General features: G+C 39.0%; 1 pseudogene; it reads left to right on the plus strand.

The window, feature by feature from the left end:
- The first annotated feature begins 8,731 nt into the window (after positions 1 to 8,731).
- On the plus strand, positions 8,732 to 10,627 carry LOC115981313 (annotated as a pseudogene).
- Positions 10,628 to 24,450: the final 13,823 nt, after the last annotated feature.

Here is a 24,450-nt window from a genome sequence, read left to right on the forward strand (position 1 = left end):
CATCTCGTCGTTTCAATTCTCTCCTCGGACCCTTCTTTTCTGCTCAGTCTTTACTTTCGTTTCCCAGTTCAGTTCAGATGGGTAGGTTCGAGAAACTAGTAAATACTCCGGCCGCTATGGAGGTCTTTAGGGCTAAATACCGCATCCCCCCGGGGGTTGGGCTGCGGTACTGTCCTCTTGAAGGAATAGTGACAGATAAACGTCTGGGAGAAGTTGTCATTCCCATGATTGCTTTCATAGAGGGAGGGATGACACTTCCCATGCGTAGGATTACCAGGGAATACTTGTTCAACCATAGGTTGGCGCCGCAACAGTGTGCCCCAAATATGTTCAAGATATTAGGCTGTGTAGATGTCCTAGATGAGCGGATGAACCTAGGCCTTACTTGGCACGATGTGGCCTATCTGTACGAGTGTCACCGCTTCGGGGATGAGGGGTATTATCTTAAATCCCGGAACGAGGACGTTAGGTTGATTTCTTGTCTCCCGGTATCCAATAAGACCGTGAAGAATGACTTCCTCATTGCTTCTGGGGAGTGGTTCGACGGTATTCATTGTCCAACTCGGGCAGGAAACCCAGGTGCGGCGTCCTTTAGGATCGGTCCTTGTTAGGAGAGGAATTAGTGTTGAGGGTTTATTTTTACTGCTTTCCTTATAACTGGTAGATTTCTTGAACTAACCCCACTCTTCTTGGTTGTTTGCAGATAAATCTCACGTAGCTCCTCGGCTTAGCCTTGTGAACGTGCCAGCGTTGAACTACCTTCTGAGGTCGGAGATTTACGTTTCCGAGGACGGACAGTTGCGGGCGGCTCATCTAGTTTTGGGCTATCAACCTTTAAGCAGCTCTTTCCAGGCGATCGGTCACGCTATAAGGGCTGGCAGTCCGAGGCTGGCCAGGATTGACGTGTCCAGGGACGGGTTCCTAGCCGACCACGATTTACCGCCAGTTGTGTTGCCCGGTGTTAGAAATCCCTACTTGGCAGAGCAGTTACCTCCGCCAGACGAGCCTGGCGTTGCCGTTCAAGTTGAAGAAGAAGCTGAGTCGTCTCGTCTCTCTCTTGAGGAAGAGATAGACGAGTTCCATTTTGAGGAGGAAGTCCAGCAATCCCCCTTAGCGGAATTTTCCGATCCCGAAGGAGAGCGGGATCGACATTCGGCGGTTGGTGCACCTTCCCTTGTTATCTGCTCGGACGACACTTCGGACGAAGAGACGGAGCCCATGGCAGGAAAGGGAAAAACTCTGAAGGAGCTGTTGGGTTCCAGAGGGAAAGGCCAATCATCGAAGGGACCTCCTTCACCACAAGCCAAGGCCCTTCCTCCCGTGGTCCCTCAAGGAACTTTGGAACCTGGTCTCAAGGTCAATCCGGACCTGAAGAAGAAGAGACCGGTTGACACCCCTGAGGAGGGTGAGGTGGCTGCTCAGCCCACCAAGCAGCAGAAGACTGCTCGGGCTCCGAGGAGCAGAAGGGGCAATTCCTCGGAGAGTAGGGACGAGGAGAGCCTTGCGGATGTACGGGTTACTCCGCGTGTATGGAGCCCCAAATTGGAGTTGGAGGGGGTTGCAATCCCTTACAATGCCTCGATCAGAGAGTACAACCGCGGCCGAGCTGGGTACGTGGCTGAGGCCTTAGAGCTGCCCCTGCTCCTTCCTCGGGACATGGAGGCTTACAGGCGTTTCTCTCAGTCCGAGATCTTCCTATCCCTTAAAAGGGATCTTGCGATGGTAAGTGATCCTTCTACTGTTTCATTAACTCTTTTGATCTCGTTAGATATTTTTAAAGCATTTTGGTTTTGTCTGTAGATTACTCAGCAGGTATTCGTGGCTGAGGAATTCTGCCGAAGTGAACGTAATCGGACTGAGGTCGAGATCCAGGCTCGGACGGAGGTGGAGAAGACCTTGGGGTCCCTCAGGCACGATCACCTTAAACTCACGAACGAGTTTAAGGAGTCGGAGCACCGGCGCAAGAGTGCAGAATCTGGTCTGAAGAGCGCCGAGACCCAGGCGGAGGACCAGCGCAAGGAGCTATACTCGACGCAGCTCAACCTTGTCACCGAGAGGCAGGCAGTGCAGGATCTCAAAACTGCCCTGCAAAAGGTCGAGGATGAACTGAGAAAGGTCAAAGAGGAGGCTCAGCTGATCCGAGAGGCTACAGAGGCCGAGAAGAATGCTGCTCGCCAGCTTGGGGCTGAGGAGACGGAGGCCAGGCTATCAGAGGAGGTCCCCGAGGTGTGCAGGGATTACTGCAGTATCTCCTGGGCTCATGCTCTCGATGCTGCAGGAGTTCCTGCGGATTCGGCACTAAGACTGCCCGAGAACATCTTCTATCCTCAGGAGATCCGAGCGAATCCTGATGGTGCCCAAGTGACTTCAGAGCAGGATTTGGCGGCGCCTGATACCGCCCTTGTGCCTGAGATGACGAAGAGTCCCGCCATAGACTTAGTCGTTGAGGCTCCTCCTCCTCAGCCCGAGCAGAAGGAAGATCCCCCTGTTGAGGCTTAGTCTTTTAGGCTTTTGTTTTTTTGTACTCTTTCTTTCTCTTTTTTTTTTTTTTATGAGAGCCGTCCTGTTTTTCCATTTTTTGTAAGGACCTCTCTTTCCAGTGTACTCGAAATATTAATCTGGAATGTTAGTTTGGCTCTCTATGGATATATGCCAGTAGCGTTTTACTTTAAATACTTGCAATGATGCAGATATGGCTCTCGATGGATGTGTGCCGCGCATGGAAATGATTTCCTTTAAGCGATAATCTCCCGATCTGTCACCAGTAGTAGTTTTCTCTAAGTCTGTGGTCCGAAGTGCCACGCAGGACTTAGGTTCTGTTTAGAACTTATGCGATTCTGCTTTTTTGTACTTGGTTTCCCCATAGGCTTGAGTCCGAGGACCATGCAAGACCTTGGTTCTGTCCAAGACTTACGCGATTTTTCTTTTTGTACTTGGTTTCCCCATAGGCTTGGGTCCGAGGACCATGCAAGACCTTGGTTCTGTCCAAGACTTACGCGATTTTTCTTTTTGTACTTGGTTTCCCCATAGGCTTGAGTCCGAGGACCATGCAAGACCTTGTCTGTCCAAGACTTACGCGATTTTTCTTTTTGTACTTGGTTTTTCCCCATAGCTGAGTCCGGGACCATGCAAGACCTTTGTTCTGTCCAAGACTTTACGCGATTTTTCTTTTCGTACTTGGTTTCCCATAGGCTTGAGTCCGAGGACCATGCAGACCTTGGTTCTGTCCAAGACTTTTACGCGACTTTTCTTTTTGTACTTGGTTTCCCCATAGCTTGAGTCCGAGGACCATGCAGACCTTGGTTCTGTCCAAGACTTTACGCGACTTTTCTTTTTGTACTTGGTTTCCCCATAGGCTTGAGTCCGAGGACCATGCAAGACCTTGGTTCTGTCCAAGACTTTTTACGCGATTTTTTGTACTTTGGTTTCTCCCATTAGGCTGAGTCTGAGGACCATGCAAGACCTTGGTTCTGTCCAAGACTACGCGATTTTTTCTTTGGTACTTTGGTTTTCATTGGTTGAGTCCGAGGACCATCAAGACCTTTGTTCTGTCCAAGATTACGCGAACTTTTCTTTTTGTTACTTGGTTCCCATAGGCTTGAGTCCGAGGACCATGCAAGACCTTGGTTCTGTCCAAGACTTACGCGATTTTTCTTTTTTGTACTTGGTTTCCCCATAGGCTTGAGTCCGAGGACCATGCAAGACCTTGGTTTTGTCCAAGACTTACGCGATTTTTCTTTTTTGTACTTGGTTTCCCCATAGGCTTGAGTCCGAGGACCATGCAAGACCTTGGTTCTGTCCAAGACTTACCGCGATTTTTCTTTTTGTACTTGGTTTCCCCATAGGCTTGAGTCCGAGGACCATGCAAGACCTTGGTTCTGTCCAAGACTTACGCGATTTTTCTTTTTGTACTTGGTTTCCCCATAGGCTTGAGTCCGAGGACCATGCAAGACCTTGGTTCTGTCCGAGACTTTACGCGACTTTTCTTTTTGTACTTGGTTTCCCCATAGGCTTGAGTCCGAGGACCATGCAAGACCTTGGTTCTGTCCGAGACTTACGCGATTTTTCTTTTTTGTACTTGGTTTCCCCATAGGCTTGAGTCCGAGGACCATGCAAGACCTTGGTTCTGTCCAAGACTTACGCGATTTTTCTTTTTTGTACTTGGTTTCCCCATAGGCTTGAGTCCTAGGACCATGCAAGACCTTGGTTCTGTCCAAGACTTACGCGATTTTACTTTTCGTACTTGGTTTCCCCATAGGCTTGAGTCCGAGGACCATGCAAGACCTTGGTTCTGTCCAAGACTTACGCGATTTTTCTTTTTGTACTTGGTTTCCCCATAGGCTTGAGTCCGAGGACCATGCAAGACCTTGGTTCTGTCCAAGAAACGCGATTTTTCTTTTTTGTACTTGGTTTCCCCATAGGCTTGAGTCCGAGGACCATGCAAGACCTTGGTTCTGTCCAAGACTTACGTGATTTTTCTTTTTTGTACTTGGTTTCCCCATAGGCTTGAGTCCGAGGACCATGCAAGACCTTGGTTCTGTCCAAGACTTACGCGATTTTTCTTTTTGTACTTGGTTTCCCCATAGGCTTGAGTCCGAGGACCATGCAAGACCTTGGTTCTGTCCGAGACTTTACGCGACTTTTCTTTTTGTACTTGGTTTCCCCATAGGCTTGAGTCCGAGGACCATGCAAGACCTTGGTTCTGTCCGAGACTTACGCGATTTTTCTTTTTTGTACTTGGTTTCCCCATAGGCTTGAGTCCGAGGACCATGCAAGACCTTGGTTCTGTCCAAGACTTAACGCGATTTTTCTTTTTGTACTTGTTAATCCTATCCCTCAGCTGATCGATGTTGGCAACCGGTTTACCAGTGAGGGATTTTCTCAAGCCATGGTCGGTGGGGAGCCCGCTCTTGAACGTGCTGATAGCGACCGCATCATGGTTGTCATCCAGGTCGTTGTACACCTCCCAGTATCTGTCCGAGTATGCTTTCAGAGTCTCTCCCTCGTGCATGGACAAGGACAGTAGCGAACCGAGGGGCCTGGGGACTCTGGTGCTGGTGATGAAGCGGGTGCAGAAATCCCGAGTGAGCTGCTTGTATGAGCTTACGGAATTTGCCTTTAGGCCATTGAACCACCTCATCGCCATTGATCCCAGGCTGGATGGGAAGATTTTACACATCAGGGCCTCATCTTTCGAGTAGATCGCCATCTTTTGGTTAAACTGGCTCACATGCTCTACCGGGTCTGTTCGACCGCTATAGATGGTGAACGTCGGCTGGTTGAACCGTCGAGGCAGCTTAGCCTCTTCAATTCTATACGTGAAGGGGGATCTCGAGACCTGGTCCAACGCCTTCTTCATGGCATCGTTTCCCGAGCCCCTGCTGGATGTGCTCTCATACTTCCGCACGTGGCGCGGTTCCTTTACGTAGGAAAAAGTTTCACTTGGGGGGGTCCTTGACCTCCGTCGGTAACTCACATCCTCCGCATTAGAGGACCCGTCTGAGTCTGAAGGAGATCGTTTTCGCTGGGTTCGTCGCAACTTTCTCTTCAGATCATCTATCTCTCTTTGCATGTCCTGGTGACTCTTTCGCCTCTGGGAAGCGTGGCTTCTTATCTGAGTGTGACTCTGGCTTGTCCGGATAGTTTGCACACTTCCCTCACGATCTCCCCTGTGGCCTGGGTTGACGGGGTTATTCTGCCTCTGGGACTCGACGAGTTGTGTCCGTTGGGAGTCGGCCTGGTGAGGATTCCCCTGGTGCGGATTTAGTTCTGCCATGCTTGACCGTTGTGCCTGCTGATGCCCTAGTTCTTCCCACAGACGGCGCCAATTGTAGTTGCACGATTTTCTTGGCCCAAATTCTAATGATCAGGCTTTGACCCAAGACGCAACCCACAATGAATGTTCGTAGAGAATGGGTGAAAAAACTTGGCTTCAGTGAGCCTGTTCGGTCGAATGCATGGATAAGGCGGTTGCAGAAGATAAAAGACACGGGGAGGATTTCTCAAGTCTCCTTCTATTCCTTTTCTCTTTAGGTCTTCATACAGTTTTTTCCGTCCCCTTCTTTGGGGGGACTGCATTACATTATATAGCTCTCCTTCTTTCATCTCAACCTTACACCTGTTGATCATCTAAGCATTCCCTTGAGCGCCTGTCCCATCAGCCGCCCTCACCACTCCCTTTGTGAGTTGCAGAGGCCAAGGCGGTACTGTTCAGGGGTCTTTTCCTCATTAATGCGGCCATGAGGTTAGTTGGGGCGCAATTAATGTGGTAGTAGCTTTTCGAGGGATATTTTGGATTTTATTCATTTTATATGTCTGGAGGGTGAACTGAATTGGCTGGGGATGGCTCTTGGTCTGGGCTTCGTGATGTCCGAGGAGGAGTTACTCCTCGGACAGGCTTCCTGGGCGTTGCTGGGATTGAGTAACGCTTCATGTGTGGCCTCTCCTTGGAAAGGACGCTCCTCGGATGGGCCTGGATTTGGAGTGGCCCATTATTTTTGGGCCGGGCCCCACAGTATCCATGCATATGCATGAGGCTACACACTAGTGTGTGTGTGTGTGTATTGCCAAAAACTAAGAGAACATTCAATTAGATTTTAATTAAAAAATGTGTAACTTTTACATTAGGTATAATTTGAAGAAAAATGTTATATCCACAACATTTTCACAACAAATCATACATGGTAAGTTATTATTGGTTGTAATAGGTTGACAAAAAAATAATTTAATTTCTAAATTCAAATTAAAACCAATAACAACTTAACATTTATGATTTTTTTAAAGAGGAATCACTTATGATTTGTTGTGAAAGTGTTATTAGCACTTCTCATCATTTTTAATCCATATCTATATAATAATAATAATAATAATAATAATAATAATAATAGGTGAAGTTAAGAGAAACTCAAATTAGAATTCCAAATTAGAGTTCCAATTTTGCGCTATGTGTCATAAATTATTTATTCTTAAAAAAATTTATTTCTTAATTTTAAAATAAAATGTAGGACCCATCATAAATATTCATTCAAGTGAGTTATTAAGTACAAAAATTAAAGAGTCTAAAATAAATGAATCGTTAAAAAAAAGAAAAGTGTTTCACAATAATCATTAAAAAAAAAATATGGACAATTTACATTTTATACATAATATTATCCTTACAAAATTTTTTTAAAGGGTTAACAAAATATAAAAATGACTATCAATAGTATTTAAATTATATATAAAAAAATTATATTTTTTTGAGAAGAAAGTAAGTGTAGTTTTATTAAAGGTAAAAAACAAATTAAGACAACTCGGATTGGAACACCTCGTCCAAATCCCCAGGTAGATCTTCTATCCAAACGTCAATATCTGCAGTTAAAACTGCTCGCCTAGCTAAACAATGAAGTGTTTCCATGTATATGCATGGAGTTATAAGCTAGTATATATAATTATACCATGTATATAACTCTAATTTGTAATAAATATTACTCATTAAAAATACATTTAGTGTGTGTTTGGCAAAAATTATTTTTACCATCTTATTTTACTATTCAGCTTATTTTTACTACTATTTATAGGTCCTACTCCATTTTTTTGTACAATTCATGGGTCCCACTATACTATTTCAGTTAACTTTTACATTTATCTACAATACTTTCAAGAAAATTTTTTCAACTTTAACAAAATTATCGAATTTCAAACATAACCTTAATATATACCTTTCACTAAATTAGATTTTAGATCAGCTAAACATCCAACGAAACCGACTTTACTTTTTTTCTTTTTTTAATTAGGCTTAACAGCTTAACCAGGGCTGGCTCAAGGCCTAGGCAAGTTAGGCCTAGGCCTAAGGCCCCACTAAAAAACAAAATTTTTCTTGAGAAAAAAGGCCCCATTTTTTTATAGTTAAAGGCCCAAATTTTTATAAAATTATATATATTTTTTAAAGGTTGTACTTTTTTTATTAGTGATGTACAAATTTTATTATTAGTTTACAAATTGTCATGTTATTAATTACAAAAAAATGTGATATAAACATTCATTAGTTAAATTGATGAAGTTCATCAATGAGAAACAACATCACATTATATTTTGAACATTTTATAGTACTTTTAATTAGCGCATTTTTCTTTTTCATTTCTATTAAGACTCTCAAAGTACGAGACAACCTTAACTCAATTGAAACCCTAAAATATTTCAAAAAGATGTTACAAATGTGTTAAATCATCAATTATAGATTAATCTCCCCCAATAGTTTTGAAACTTTGATTTTTGTAAACTAATATCCTACAAAACCATACACCAAATAATATATATATATATATATCTCTCTCTCTCTCTCTCTCTCTCTCTCTCTCTTAAAATTAAAATATAAAATTAAAAATTAGATTACAACTTTATTTAACTATGCATAGTCTTATATCCAAAATAAAGTATCTTTTTCAATCACAATATATTTTTATTTCTTTTTATTAATATTTATAATTCAACTATGATATTCAATTATCTATATGAAATTAACATTAGCCTAGTTGGTATTATTTATATATTTAATGTATCAAATTAACCTTAATTTAATTAGTATTAAATAATTTTGTTTAATTAATATTTACATATTAAAGATCGCGTATAAATTTTTCGCCTTAGGCCTCAAATTATGTTGGACCGCCCCTGAGCTTAACCGACTTACTTTACGTATATATATCATAGCTTATAGTGTTTATGTTTGAGTTTGTTGATGGAGACGAAGATGTTGAAATTTGGCAAGGGTAAGAGAGCGAGAGAGGACGATGACGAAGGCGATGAAGCTGGTGGTGGTTTTGGTGGGTTTGAGAGGCACACCAAAGGGATTGGCATGAAGTTGTTGCAGAAAATGGGGTACAAAGGCGGTGGACTTGGCAAGAATGCGCAAGGGATTCTCTCTCCGATCGAGCCCAAACTTCGCCCCAAGAACATGGGTATGGGGTTCAACGAGACAGAAGAGGAGAATAAGAAGAACAAGAAGGGTTTGTTGGGCAGTGACTGTGAGGGTGTAGAGAGAGTGAAGGAGAAGCAGCGGTTGTGGTGGTGGTCGTCGACGACGACGACGAGGACGAAGAAGAAGAAGAAGGAGGAGGTGGAGGAGGAGGATGAAGAGGAGGAGAAGGGGTCGTCAGTGGTGGTTCAGATGGTATATGATATGAGAGGACCGGAGGTTCGGTTGCTGACAAATTTGGAGAATTTGAAGAACGAAGTTCCAATGCCGGAGCTTCAGTACAATGTGAGGCTTGTTGTGGACTCGGTGGAGTTTGAAATGGAGAGAAGTGATAGGGACTTGAGAAGCGAGGAAGCTACATTGGAGAGGTTGAAGGAGGAGAAGGAGAGGTTGGTAGTTGTGGCTGAGAGGCAGAGGAAGCAGTTGTACAGTATGGGAGAGATATTGAGTGTGCTCGATCAATTGGAGGAGGAAGATGATTCGAAATTGGACTCGCTCACGGTCGCGGAGCAATTCATTGAGTTGAGGAGTAGATTTCCTGAGGACTTCAAGTTGTATAACCTGTCTTGCATTGCCTGCTCATATGCTCTGCCTTTGTTTATTAGAGAGTTTCAGGGATGGGATCCTCTTCAGAACCCATTTCACGGTTAGAGGCTGTGACTTTGTGGAAGAGTTTACTAGAGAGTAATCAAGAGTTTACTGCTTCCCCTTATTCCCAGTTGATATCCCATGTTGTTTTACCAGCTGTGGGAGTTTCTGTCATCAATACTTGGCAGGCTAGGGACCCTGAGCCAATGCTACGGTTTTTGGATTTCTGGGAAAATTTGTTACCTCCTTCGGTCCTCAATTATATATTTGATAATATTGTGATGCCGAAGTTGAGTAGTGCAGTTGGCTGTTGGGAACCGTTACTCGAAACTGTTCCAATCCACGTTTGGGTGCATCCGTGGTTACAATATTTGGGGCACAAATTGGAAGGTATTTTCGAGATTATACGTGTTAAGTTGAGTCAAGTTCTTGTTGCTTGGCACCCAAGTGATGCGTCTGCTTATACTCTATTGGCACCTTGGAAGACTGTGTTTGATTCAGCAAGTTGGGAACGCCTTATGGTTAGATCTAATGGTTGATATGATGGAAAGGTTCTTTTTTGCCAAGTGGTTACAGGTCTTATATCATTGGTTAAATGCTAGCCCAAACTTTGAGGAGATAACAAGATGGCATTTGGGTTGGAAGGAACTTCTTCCAAAGGAGCTTCTAGCAAATGCAAGTATCCGGTATCAGCTTAGTCGTGGTCTTAAGATGATGAACCAGGTTGTTGAAGGTTTGGAAGTGGTCCAACCTGGTTTGGAAGAGAACATTGGCTATTTTAGGGTAGCTGAGCAAAGGCAATTTGAGGCTCCACAGAAAGCAGAAACACAAGAAGCTGCCATGAGTTTTCGCATGGATGATATGAGTGTTAAGAAAGTTATTGAAGCCCATACCCAACAACACAGCTTACTATTCACGCCTAAACCAGGCCGGAGGCATAATGGTCACCAGATCTATGCCTTTGGTAATTTGAGTGTGATAATTGATGCTCTAAATCAAAAGGTGTATTCTCAAACTGAGGAAGGGTGGTCCCTTGTTTCCCTTCAAGACTTAGTGGACAAGCACCATAGTTCTCTTTCCTAGGGACGTTGAGCTCTGTGCTGAGATGGAAGAGTGTTATGGTTTTTGGACTATATTCATTAGGCATAGATTCACAGGTTAGCTCGACCTAATTGTTTCAGCTTGTCATGGCTGGGATTTTTGTTAGAAGAATAGATATTGAGAATTTTAATTGTAATTGTCATTGTCATTACCATAGTTTTCCAATTTGATTTTCTCTTGTATCAACATTTTCTCAATATTTGAGCCACATATGAGTAACATTTTGTCTGCTTCTGCTTTATCAAAAAAATTAAAATAATATTTATGTTAATCTTGCTTCAAACTAGTGGTTCCATCTATGGTATATGATGTTTAGAATAAGTTGGATAAACACAACGATTTTTTTTTTTCAACTGATGGTTGATATGCTGTTTCTCTTCTGGCCACTATTGTTGTTGAATTGAATATTGGCACTTATGTTGCCTAACATAATTTGGTTGTCATTGGTCATTTCCCATTAGTTGTTGTATTTCTTTGCTATTGATTCAAACAAGTAGCCTTCTATATATTGTCAACATTATGTTGAGGGAAACCCCTGGATTATGCATTAAAGCAGACAAAAAACACAAGTTTTTTATGTGCATTTGAAGTGTCTAGAATATAGAGAATGGTGAAGTTTCAACAGATGGTTGAAGTGCTACCCGGCATTAACAGAAGAAGAATATGAAGCCGGAAGTATTTATATTATAGTTATCTAGGTAAGAGGAAAATTAAAATAGAAGTGAAAATAATATTAAATTAATGAAAAATTGGTGATAATACTAATACTAATAATAATAACAAACTACCCGTACAGGAAAAACTTGCCTAAGGAGGGTGTTATTAAAGGTTGCCTTCTGTTATTCTGTCTGAAGTAGCAGACACCAATATTTTTACTAAATGTTATTACCATCTCTAGAATCACTCTAGATGATGTCCTTAAAACGCTGTCTTTATCATGAACTTGTAATAGAGAGTCAAATACGATCAGCTTTGATTGATTTCTTGATGGGCTTGTTGAGCTTGCTTTAACTGTCTCAATTTTGTCATCTCTTATATAAAGTTCAAGCAGTGAAATTAGAATAATGACCCTCCCCCTGAGACCCCCCTTGTGTGGTAAGTTGATCTCTTTATGAACTTTTTACATTGATTCATGAAACTGTAACCTGAGTGTATATGATTGTAAAATGAATGTAAACTGCTATTTTTCAGTGCTCTACCACTCATGGCAAGTACTTTTCTAGGCTCTAGTCTCAGATTTTTTATGTGATTTCTCTTGATATCCTTCTGCACGCTCTTTTTGAATTTTTAATCTTTTACAGCTTTGCACAATATTACCTTTGTTGAGTTTTGGTATATTTTGTTCTGTTATTTTTATAATAAAACTTTAAAAGCAATGATGAATTTGATGTTTGGTCTTACCATGAAGCATCAAGAGGTTTGGTGCCTTTGGCCGGAAAGAAATGCTAGAAAATTTGAGTGGTGTGAATGGACTATTTCAGACCTAAAATTGCAGTTTTTCAGAACCTTGTTTGAATGGATGACAGCGTCAGGATTCTTAATTGTGATGTACATCTAGTATATGTTCTCTGTCCTTGGTGCATTCCATTATATTCTAATCAAATTGATTATTTGTCAAAATTGAGGCATTAAGAGGTTCCAATGGGGTGGTTTTTCCATGGAAAAGTGTATGGCGTACTAAGGCTCCAAAAAATGTGGCTTTCTTTGTGTGAACTGCAGCATGAGGAAAAATTCCTACATTACAATTCTTTTAAGGAAAGGAATAATACTGGTTTAAGTGGAACTACATATACAAATGCAGTGGTGAAACAGTGGACCCCTTTATGCTATTGGCCCAGTATCTTCGATGTTTGGGGTACATTGGGTGATCTCAGGAGGAGTCATGGATGTAGTTTTTGGGTGGAAGAACTGGTTTGGAAAACATGGCGGCCCCTTTGCTTAGAATATAGCTCCTCTATGTTTTATGTGGGCAATGTGGAGAACGAGAGGAGCAACCACGCTTTAAATGGTGCAGGGAATTTAATTATTGAGAAGAAATCTTCATTCTTGAGTCTTGACGTCTTTGTTTGAGTAGTCTCGTAACCTTCAAACTAGTAATTTGCATTAGGTGTTATATTTCATTGATTCTCTTCATTTTAGATTGTAATTTTTTCCTCTGTAATTCTTTGGGAGAGTCTTTTGCATGCATCCTAAGTACTTAAAGCTGTTCCTCTTTTTGATAAAGGTTATTATTATATATATATATATATATATAATTTATATAGCCATGTGGTGCAATGAGACGCGGTCAACAAAAAGTCAAACGTTTCGACTATTAGTTATTATATATATATATATATATTTTTTTTTTTTCTATTACTAGTTTATGACAAGTGATTTACCTGAAAGAGATAAAGAAGATTATGAAACATCTACCAATGTATATATTAGTTGCATCTGTAGGTGGGGTGGAAGTGGAACCGATTAAGAGAGAGGTGTCTAAGGTGGTTTACACATGAAGAAACAAAAACCGATTAGTTGCATTTATAGCCAAAACTTGCTTTAAAAAAAAAAAAAAAAAAAGACTGATTATTGCATAAGTGAGAAATAGTAATATGATTAAAGTTGGAGTATGCTTTTCTTTTCTTCTTTTTTCATCATTTCATAGAAGTTATATATTCAATGTCAAGGTCTTTGTGTCAAGACTGGTCCTACATGTTATGATGTATTGATATTAAAAGTCCTTTAGCCATTTATCAGCATTAGGAGTATGCTTTTCTTCTTCTTCTTCTTCTTTTTTTGGGATCATTTCATAAAAGAAATATATTCAATACTAAGATCTTTTTGGTAGGACTGGTCCTCCGTGTTATGATGTATTGGTATTAGGAGTCCTTATTGCCATCTATTTATTTTACTGTCCTTTTATGGGTTTACTAATTATGATGTAGAATTTCAAGGGAAGAATCTAGCGTTTGGTAAATTAGGGTTAGGGTTTGTAGATGTTTAGTAATTTTGTTGAAGTTGAATGGGAATTAAGAACTCATAAATTTGATTGTACTTGTTGGAAATTTATAAACTTTGCAATGATTCTTGTTTTTGATGTATAATCAGAACTTGATAGCTGGATTTGAGTTTCTTAAACCCTAGAAGTTGTGCTTTCATTCGCTACAAGTGATTCCTAGGAACCTACAAGTATGATCTAGTAGTTATTTTATGCTTTTCTTCGTTATGCTTTTGATTTCCATAGCAATATTCCAGAACAATACAACCCTAACCCTAATTTCCTAAACTCTAGATTCTTCCCTTTGACATTCAACATCAACTAGTGTCACAGGGTCAATTTTTCACTCAAATTTTCTGCCCGTGATGGCACTAAGTCCCAGACTTAGTTTCAGCCAACACCACACACTCACTGCAATAACACTTAGAACAGATTATATAGAGACGTTTTAAACACACAGCACACATAATATTTACAGGGAATCCATTCCCAACCTTTATTACTTAATCTCAAGTACAAAGGAAACCCTTTTTCAAGCCCTAGAGAATTACACAAAACGTTCTCAAGGCCAAAATACACTCTGTTGTTAACACCCCTAACAGCCTTAAGGTTAAATACATAGAATTAACTATTATGACAGTTACACCTAGTAACAGCCTAGGTCTTGGACAATCTGCCACTTATGTTATGACTTAGGACACCTTTAACTGATGCTGTCTTGGCCTGTTCTCCACGTTTCCAGCCCCTACACAGCAGGTCTGAACATAAGGAAATCTAGGGACTGCTTCTTAATTGCCATTGCACATGTTGCACATGCACAGCCCATGTCTCAACATACCATAGAGCCTCTGCCCATCCTCCAAGAGCCCACACAACATGTTCTCACACGTTTTGGAGAGGCTTAGCCCATGCTCAAGGCCTCCCATTAGTACTGCAGCCCATACAGCATGCCCACATGCAGTACACAAATAACTGCCATCAGCCCACTATCACTTGTCCATGCATTCAGCCAACCCCCACTAGACCAATGCCTTGCACACAACATTTAATCATCACAGCAGCCCAGCCCTACCTTGCACTCAAGCCACCAAGCCCACACACACAAGGAACCAACAACTAAGCTACCAATGCTATGCACCACCACATGGGGTCAACACCACCTGTTGTTACCTATCATCATAACCATCTTTGCCCACCATGGCTGTAGTGATCCAAAAGGGGGGGGGGGGTCTTCCATTCCATGGAATCCCATATCGCCTAGGGAAGCACATGGAAATGTGTTTATAAGGAACTAGTCGCTAACCCGTGCGATGCACGGGTAAGTTCTTATAGAGTTAACCTGCACGGTGGAGTCGTACCATGGCTGCTAGAGTTTGTTCCTAAGGTTGGACTAAAAATTGTCAAAATTGGAATTTTGAACTTTTCAAGTGCCAATATTTTAGAGCATCTTGCTAGCTCTTTCATTGAGGCACCATGTCATTTGAGACAACAAAGTAACTATTATGAGAATTTGATAAGAGAATTCTATATTGCATTGAAAGAAAATGAATGTACATCAAGTATTTATATAAAGTCTGAGAGTAACTAACTTCTTACTAACTCTACAATATACGAATCTAGCCTCTACAACCAATCAAATTAATAAACGTGTATATAAATAATAACTATGAATTAAACTAATCCTAAAGTACAAGTAATATAGCTGTTTTAAATATAAACACTATCGTTTAAATAGTCACGGCTACAATTCTTCCATTGTTTTGTTCTGATACTCTACCCTGAGTCAACAGCTACAATCCAAACTTGCTCGACCTTCAACATGAGTCCTTGATCTTGTCCTTCTGATAACTATGAAACATCATTAGTTTCTTTGTCTTAATGGAATTGTCCAGGTGTGTGTAAAGATTGACAAAAACACAAAAGCTTAAAAGAAAATACTGACCTCACATAGATATGGAGAGTGCCACCTAATTGAAATATAAAAAAGTAACAAAACCAAGAAAATGAAAATTCCAAATAACAATTCAGGTAGAATTTGATCTTCTAGGTTTATACTTCTTTGACCCACATGAACTGCACTTGCACAGAACTCTAAGATGGGGGGAATATAAAATAATAAAGAAGCATCTTAATAAATCCTTAATGATCTCAGGTAGAACATTTTGTCCACTATTTTCTAAAGACCTACTTAAAAAATTGTCACAAAATTAGGCTTAAAACCTGATGATAAACTCCTTAGTCTATAAAGTCAAATATGCAATTGCCCCAAAAATCAACTGGAGGGAAAAGAATTGTACACACACACAAAAATAGGATAGACATACTTCACATTTGGCTGGTATTTTTCTGAAGCTATGACTCATAATTAGACTTTGCTTTACAATCTGCGCAATAGTAATCTACATTCTCTAGATACTTTAAACCATACACAAGTTAGTGAATAAACACATATGATAGGAATAGAAATTGACATCACAATTCATAAATCAAGTGTATTAAGCACACCTTGAAAAGCTTGCTGGAAATATTCTCACACTCGGCATGCACCCAAACATTACAACCCCATCACAACATACTTGATCAACATCTCTAAAAGCACAAAACATTGTAGAAGCTTACCCAAACTGTCTTTAACTAACCAAGTTCCCCTAGAGTTCTATGTACTATCTACATATAGAAAGAAGCCAAATGTTGCATAGTTGAAGATCCAAGCCAACAGATCAATTATGTATGTGCATATATATACACTATAAGGGAGAAAGATTCTCTAGTAATCCCAAATGAAAGATTGAATCTTATCCTAGAAAAGTATATATGATTTTAATTTAGAGTCACCATAGTGAAACAAAACAATTCACATTAATATTCCTATAAAACTGAACATGGGGTTCACTTCATTATGATATCTAGAAATTGAACAGTACATTTATAAAGCTGATATGTAGTAAACATTGCATATATCTCAAACAAAAAAAATTAAGAATCAAACATACCAAAGAAGAATGAGTGACTTTAATTTAGAATATTATTCTCCATAAACAGTAAAAGTAAGACATTGAAAGCATAATTACCACTACCGCAGAGGAACAACCAAGTTTCTCCATAAAAAAAAGTTCCTTTTGCCTGGTTATAAGCAGAGAAATCATCGCATAATTTGTCTTCATCCTTCATCCAATTACAAAAAAAAAATCAATTTTGTGTTACATAATTTTTCTTAGAAGATGAAGCTAATTATTGCAACATTTATCAAAGTAGTCTTGACAGCATTAAAGATAATAGTAAAGAATTGGACAAGGTAAAGTGTAGCATCTCAAAGTGATATTACCATGGAATAGAAGAAACAATTACCGCAAGGCATGATGAAAGCTCCAACAACATGAGATTCAATTGGGTATCTGAAGAGTCAAGAAGGTGTAATAAATAATCCATGTTGCAATAGAGTCAGGCTTTTTTGCATTGTTTTGTACCTTTTGAAGCAGGGATATCAATTAGATGAGCGGATAACAAACCAAACAATGGTTAAAGTGCAATATGTTAATCCTTAGGTTTCAAACTCAACATAATTCATAGGTAGATGAAGTTACACTACTTTCAAAAAACTATTCTGCTAAGTGCTAACTTGGTTGTGTGTTATTTAAATCTTATCTAGAAGAAATCTTAATGAGATATGGGCCACTTGCCCTATTTAGTCTTCAACAAATTCAGTAAGTAAAAGATCTTCCAAGATTAGATGCCAAGGAAATTTCTGTATACAATTGGATGCAAATTTGGCAGTAACTATAACATTTGAAGGCAATGAACAATAAAACTACAACAAAAAGCAAGCCTTACTCCCAAAATTTTGAGTTCAGCTATGAATCCTCAATGAACATAAATTTTGAATAAGAATAAGAATACCATAACACTTACACATAGCAAAACAGAAAAGTTTGGAAAAACTTGGGTCAATCGGACAGATTATGCATGTGTACATACATATATGTTATAAAGGAACTTGATTTTTTTTTTCCCAACCTGTACAGATTCAGGCACAAAATTGAGCATTTGGACAAGTCCTATTTTGGCCTCAATCAAGCATTTGGAAAAAAAATTCAGAAATAAACACACAGAGAGTATGTCACTACCTCCCCATTGATCACAACCCAATGACTAATTCCAGGCCCACAATCGACACATTTGATTCCCATGATCAAATATAGGTTTTCCCAAAAATGAAAACCCAGATAGTAATTTAAACTTTCTCACACTCATAAATTGATAAAAAACACCCATGTCAAAGCTCATTCTATTTAGACTTTCACAGATTTGCCCATCCGATTATCTTCATTCTATTTTTTCTATTGAAGTACTATCTGACTCTATTCCTAAACTGAATCAGCCCTGTGACTCTTTTTTTCCCCATTCAATACATAGGAAGCAATTTTCAATTATTTGAAATAAACTTTCTAAAGTCAGGTCCCTTTTTCAGTTTGGCTCAGGACAGATTTGCCCATCCGATTATCTTCATTCTATTTTTTCTATTGAAGTACTATCTGACTCTATTCCTAAACTGAATCAGCCCTGTGACTCTTTTTTTCCCCATTCAATACATAGGAAGCAATTTTCAATTATTTGAAATAAACTTTCTAAAGTCAGGTCCCTTTTTCAGTTTGGCTCAGGAATTTCGTCAAACACTTTAAGGGTGAAGGGTTGGGATTCTATTCTCTTCAGCCACACTCTCAAGTGGGGTTGTTCTGCCTCGGGGTGTTGGGGCTTCTTTGATTTCAATCAAAATACAGCCAAACGTAACCCTAAATCATACTTAACAGCCAAAAACAATAGAACAAAATTAAAAACTTACTGGTAATGTTTCTGGAGAAGTGACGGTGGTTGTGTGAGAATCTGAGTGGTGGCCATCTGTAGCGGCGGCGGCGACGGGGGAAGAATCTGAGTTTTGGGTTTTGATTTTGGAGGAAGGAAAGGGTGAGTTTTAGGTTTAGGGAAGGAGATGTTTTAGTGTGAGGCTGTGAGCAAAGAAGAGACGCTGCTGGTTTAGGGAAGGAAATGGTGGGAGATTGTAGGAAACTAGCATTAAAAAACTAACTATTCAGTTAGTTGGACCCGTTTGCAAACATTTTGTAGTTCTAACAACTCGAGGCTTAGAGGGTCGATTTAGGGCCTGTAAATCGACCCTCTAAGCCTCGGTTTACGTGAGTTAACATGCGAAAATTCCACGTGGAGTACAAGAGGAAATCGAGTGTCTGAGACTCGATTTCCGCGTGTACTCCACGTGGAAATCGAGTCTGTGAGACTCGATTTCGACGTGTTCTCCACGTAAAAATCGAGTCTCTGAGACTCGGTTTCCTAAAGGTTAAACCGAGTCTCAGACAGTCGATTTTTACACTTCCATTTTTCACACGTCTTGGTTTTCCATCAGCAGAGTATCCGACAGAGTATCTGACAGCCAGGCATTGGTCATGTCTGTTGGGCGCAGAGAATATTTCTAGGCATTGGTCATGTCTTTTTTGTTTTATTTCAAATGTGCAATGTTTGTCTAAAAGAGAAGGTCTTTGGGCGTGCAGAATACTAGCCAGGCATCGGTCATGTCTGTTGGGCGCAGAGAATATCTGACATTGGTCATGTCGTTTATGTTTTATTTTGAATGTGCAATGTTTGTCTAAAAGCTTATAAAGAAAAAGTCTTTGGGCGTGCAGAATATCTGACCAGCTATGCATTGGTCATGTCATGCCCATTTTTATGTCTATTTTGAATGTCCAAAGTCTCTGTGTTTTGTTTTTTGGGTGATTGGTCAGAAAAGAAAAAAACTCTCACACAACTCTCACACCTTCAGCAACTTCTATCACAGAACCTCTCTCAACAACTCTCACAAAACATCATACAACTCTCATAAACTCTCATACATCAGCAGCAAAACATTGCTCCTCTTACTCTCATACAATCTCAGCAGTATATTTGCTCATCCTCATGTCAAGTAAGGGTCTCCTCCTCACTCTCTAGTTGGTTGTTTAGTGTATATAGCTGCTTTAAAAAGTGTTGCTTGCATTGAATTTGTCATGCCATTTCTTGATAAAATATTTGTTTGTATTAAATATTTATATTTGTTTCCTAATAAGATATTTGTTTGTATTAAATATTTATATTTGTTTCCTGATAAGATATTTGTTTGTATTAAATATGTATATTTGTTTCATAATATTATTATTATTTTTTTTTGAGTAACCGGCCTGGAAGCCCAAGCAGGGCTCCTTATGTATATTAGTTGGTTGTTTAAATATGTGTATATATATTTATATTTATATATTTATACAACTATATGTTTAAATATTTATATAAATATATTTTGTATTTATATATTTATACAACTAAATGCAAATATAAATATAAATATATATTTATATAAATATATAGATTTATATTTATATTTATATTTATATATATATATATATTTATATATAATTATATATATTTATATTTATATATTTATATTTATATTTATATATTTATATTTATATATTTATATTTATATTTATATATTTATATTTATATATATATTTTTATATTTATATTTATATATTTATGTTTATAGATTTATATTTATATTTATATATATATATATATATATTTATATATTTATATATTTATATATATATATATAGTTATATATTTATATATTTATATATAATTATATATATTTATATATTTATATTTATATTTATATATTTATATTTATATTTATATTTATATATTTATGTTTATATATTTATATTTATATATTTATATTTATATATTTATACAACTATATATTTAAATATTTATATATTTATATAAATATATAAATAATAGACACATAAGGAAACAAAAAAGAAACAGGTTCAAAGAATTGTGCAACCTCCAACTTTTATGAAATTCCAACCATGAGAAAGACATTATTGAATACAGTAAAAGCTATGAAAATAATTGGGTCACCGGTCCAGTTGCACCTAATTAAGCAGCTAGCATTTTTCCATTTTCTGGATGACATATTAGCTGATCCGAAACAAATTTACTGTCATGACGGATTTTTTATTGTATGATTTTTATGACTACCATTGTCAAAATTTGAGTTTGTATATCACATCTAGTATATTTCACTGTATATTAATGCCTTGATTTTCAAATTAGATGATATGCCTAATTTGATTGATCATGATCATATTCACATTAGTGTTTTTTTTTTTTCTTTTGTCTGATGAACCCTGCTCTATGTTATTTCATTAATAGTAGTGTAATAGGGTATGCCATTAATTTCCGTAGCACTGGAATGATGATATTTTTATTTATATTTTTGTTAGAGCTGAGTTTAAAATTTGTAATGGGGGTGAGTTTTGTTTTTAGTTTTTTTATTTGTTTGAGTGTGTTTGTATGTGATGTGGGGTGAGTATATGCAATTGTTACACTTTTAGATCCGTTGTAATTTTTGTACTTTGAGTAGATAGAAAAAGTTTTGTAATTGATGTTAAATGAAAGAGATAAAATATGTCACTAACATAAATTTCCTTGGCTTGGCTCTCTAATAGGTTCACAATCTTTGAAGAATATTGATATAAATGTATACTTCGGTGGACCCCTTCACAATCCTGAAGGGATTGACGGATTCCCATTTAGAGGGGAGGGTATCGAATGCTACTACATGATGTTACGTCGTAAGTTGAAGACGTTGAATGATTTGAAGAGGAAAATAATGGACGAATTGAAATTGAATCCTGCTTGGTATGACATCAAGATTATTTATCGTTACCCACAAGAAGTCCTTCATGAACGGATAAATTATGGGTATATGGCGATCAAAGAAGATAAACATGTAAATATGATGTTTAATAGGATCCAGAAAATGCCCCAAGTAAATGCTGCTGAGTTGTATGTAAGTTTGGAGGCGCCTGCAGATAACACTACTGAGGTGGTGCAAGAGACAACTACGGCTTTACAATTTACAGCCCTAGATGATGGATGCACTACAATGGGAGGGTATACGATGGGAGGGTATACTGCACAAGGGTATACGATGGGAGGTTATACGCTCCCATCTCAAGATTATGTTGCTAATACTAGTGAAACCCTCTATCGTGAAGAGACACATTTAGAGGAGGAAGACGAAGACGAAGATCATGTTGCGAATGATGGTGAAAATGTTGAGGTTGTGGATGAGTACGAAGAGAGGATTGAGCAAGGCGACTTTGAGAACGATGTGGATGAACATGAAGTCGTTCCCAATTTTGAAGAGGAAAGTATGGAGGACCATGATGAAGGTGATGCAAATGATGATATTGGTGTCCAGCATAATAGAAATACGACCACTGGCTACAGACCTCCTGCTGAGTCATTCTACTCAAATACTTGGGAAGATATGGTTGATCCTTCACGTCTTCAGATACCATTTGTCTCTACTTGGGAAGATGGGATGCATTTTTCTAAAGGGTTGACTTTTGCAAATAAAGATGCGGTGAAACATGCATTGATAATATACGCAGCAAATGATAATAGAAATTTTATAATCCGGAGGTCGACCAAAACGAAATTGTGCGCCGCATGTGTTGATGACAACTGCAAGTGGTATGTTGGGGCATACATGAAGACTAAATTCAGTGGTATGTGGATGGTTACGTCTTATGTGGGTCCACACACTTGTATACCCTTTGGCCTAAAAAGAGATGGTAGAATGATGGATTCGCATTTTGTTGCATCAGAAATTGTGGGGAGATTGCAAAAAAATCACACTACACGTATTGATGACCTATGGGAGATCATACGTACTAAGTATAATCATGAGCTTTCTTACTATAAAGTATGGGACGCAAAACAAAAGGCAATTGCTAAGATATTTGGGGATTGGGAGGAGTCTTACCAAAAGTTGCGAAAGTTGTTGTTGGCATACTTGGATGAGGACTCAGGTACCCAGTACAGCTATCACACCATACCTAGGCCAGACGAAGGTACTGCTGTACTACGCTATGTATATTGGGCATTCGCTCCATGCATTGCTGCATTCCAATATTGCAGGCCAGTGATTAGTATTGACGGGACTCATCTGTATGGTAAATACAAAGGGGTATTGATGATTGCAATGGCAACCGATGCTAACCAAAAGGTTTTGCCTCTCGCCTTCGCTGTTGTGAACAAGGAGTCAGGGGCTAGTTGGGGGTGGTTTTTAGAGTGTCTCAGGACTTCCATAGAGCATGTCATACCTAACGATGGAATTTGTATTATTTCTGACCGACATAAAGGTATCAAATGTGCCATTCGAGAGTGGCCTAGACGTGAGGACGGAAGAGAACAGGTATATCACCGATATTGCCTTCGACATGTTGCTAGCAACTTCAACAGACACTTTGATAACCCGATTCTAAAGGCATTGGCCTTGAAAGCTGGATATGCGAGTAATGAAGCTAAATTTCAGTCCATAATGCAAACCATTAAGGAGGCCGAGATTAATTTACTGAGGGGTGTAGACCCTACTGATACGCGGATTGAACGTTATATGCCGTACACATATCTAGTGAGTGAGGAAGTGGAGAAATGGACCCAGTCACATGATGGTGGAAGACGTTACGGGGCAATGACAACCAATATCTCCGAGTGCTTTAATGGGGTACTTAAAGGTGCCCGCGGTTTGCCCATTGCTGCAATGGTTCATTTCACTTGGTGCAAACTTGTTGCATATTTCCACGATCGACATAAACAAATTACTTCTGATCTCTCTCGAGGTAAGCTGTGGAGTGATTATGCAATGGAGATCTATAGCAGAAATGAGCAAAAAAGTGCAGAACACACTGTGAGGAAATTTAATCATGCAGATGGTGTATATCAGGTGGTTACCTCGTACAATGACCATAGAGGTGGAGGGGGAAACCACAGTCATGAAGTGCGCATATTTGCTAGAACATGTGGTTGCAGAAAGTGGCAAAACTTGAAGATCCCTTATTCACATGCAATTAAAGTTCTTCAAGTTCTGCATCTTAATGCGACCAACTATATTGACCCATGTTACAGTTTGAACAACGCCATTCTCACATATTCACATAATTTTGTGGTACCAAAGTCAGAGTCTGAATGGAGGGACGTTTCCGGACCACGATGGGTGCCTGATCCACTGCTGTTACGGGGCATAGGTCGTCCTGTGAAGTCAAGAATAAGGAATGAAATGGATGGGGTACGGCGAGAACGGGGAAGCCGGAGGGAAGATCCGGACTTGAGGGAGACTCAACCGAGGCAACGATGCGGAGTGTGTCATCAAGAGGGGCATAACCGTAGAAGTTGTCCCAATTCCCGTGGGGCATCGACAAGTGGTACTGCTATAAACTAGGCAAGTGCCCTCACTGTTTTTATATAATATATTCAGAATTTCATTTTCTTATAGTTCTTTGCATTTGGAAACTAATGACCGTATTTTAATTTTTGGCAGGCAAGCGGAAACTCAGTTTTGCTAAGTGACATTGTACGTGGGACTTGTGGTTATCTTCTGTATTGACAAGTGCTAGGTGACTATGTAGAATCTGTTGTATCAGTATGGAGAAGTGCTTGGTGACTATGTAGAGTATGTTGTATCAGTATGGTTTTAGTATGGACAAGTGGTAGGCAAATATGGAGACTATGTTCTATTTATTAGTTGTTATTTTGGTTATTGTTGAATGTTGTTGTAATTGAACTATTTGCTGTCCATTGTACTTGTTACTATAGTTGCGTTGTGCAGCTGCCTATAATGCCAGCAATTATATTACTTTGGCATTAGTAGCTACTACTTTGGCAAATTCAACCACAGGGCCCTCCTTCAAAGCGATGATAGCTAGTA

The sequence above is a fragment of the Quercus lobata genome, chromosome 3 (assembly GCF_001633185.2).
Source record: "Quercus lobata isolate SW786 chromosome 3, ValleyOak3.0 Primary Assembly, whole genome shotgun sequence".
NCBI classification, from domain to species: domain Eukaryota; kingdom Viridiplantae; phylum Streptophyta; class Magnoliopsida; order Fagales; family Fagaceae; genus Quercus; species Quercus lobata.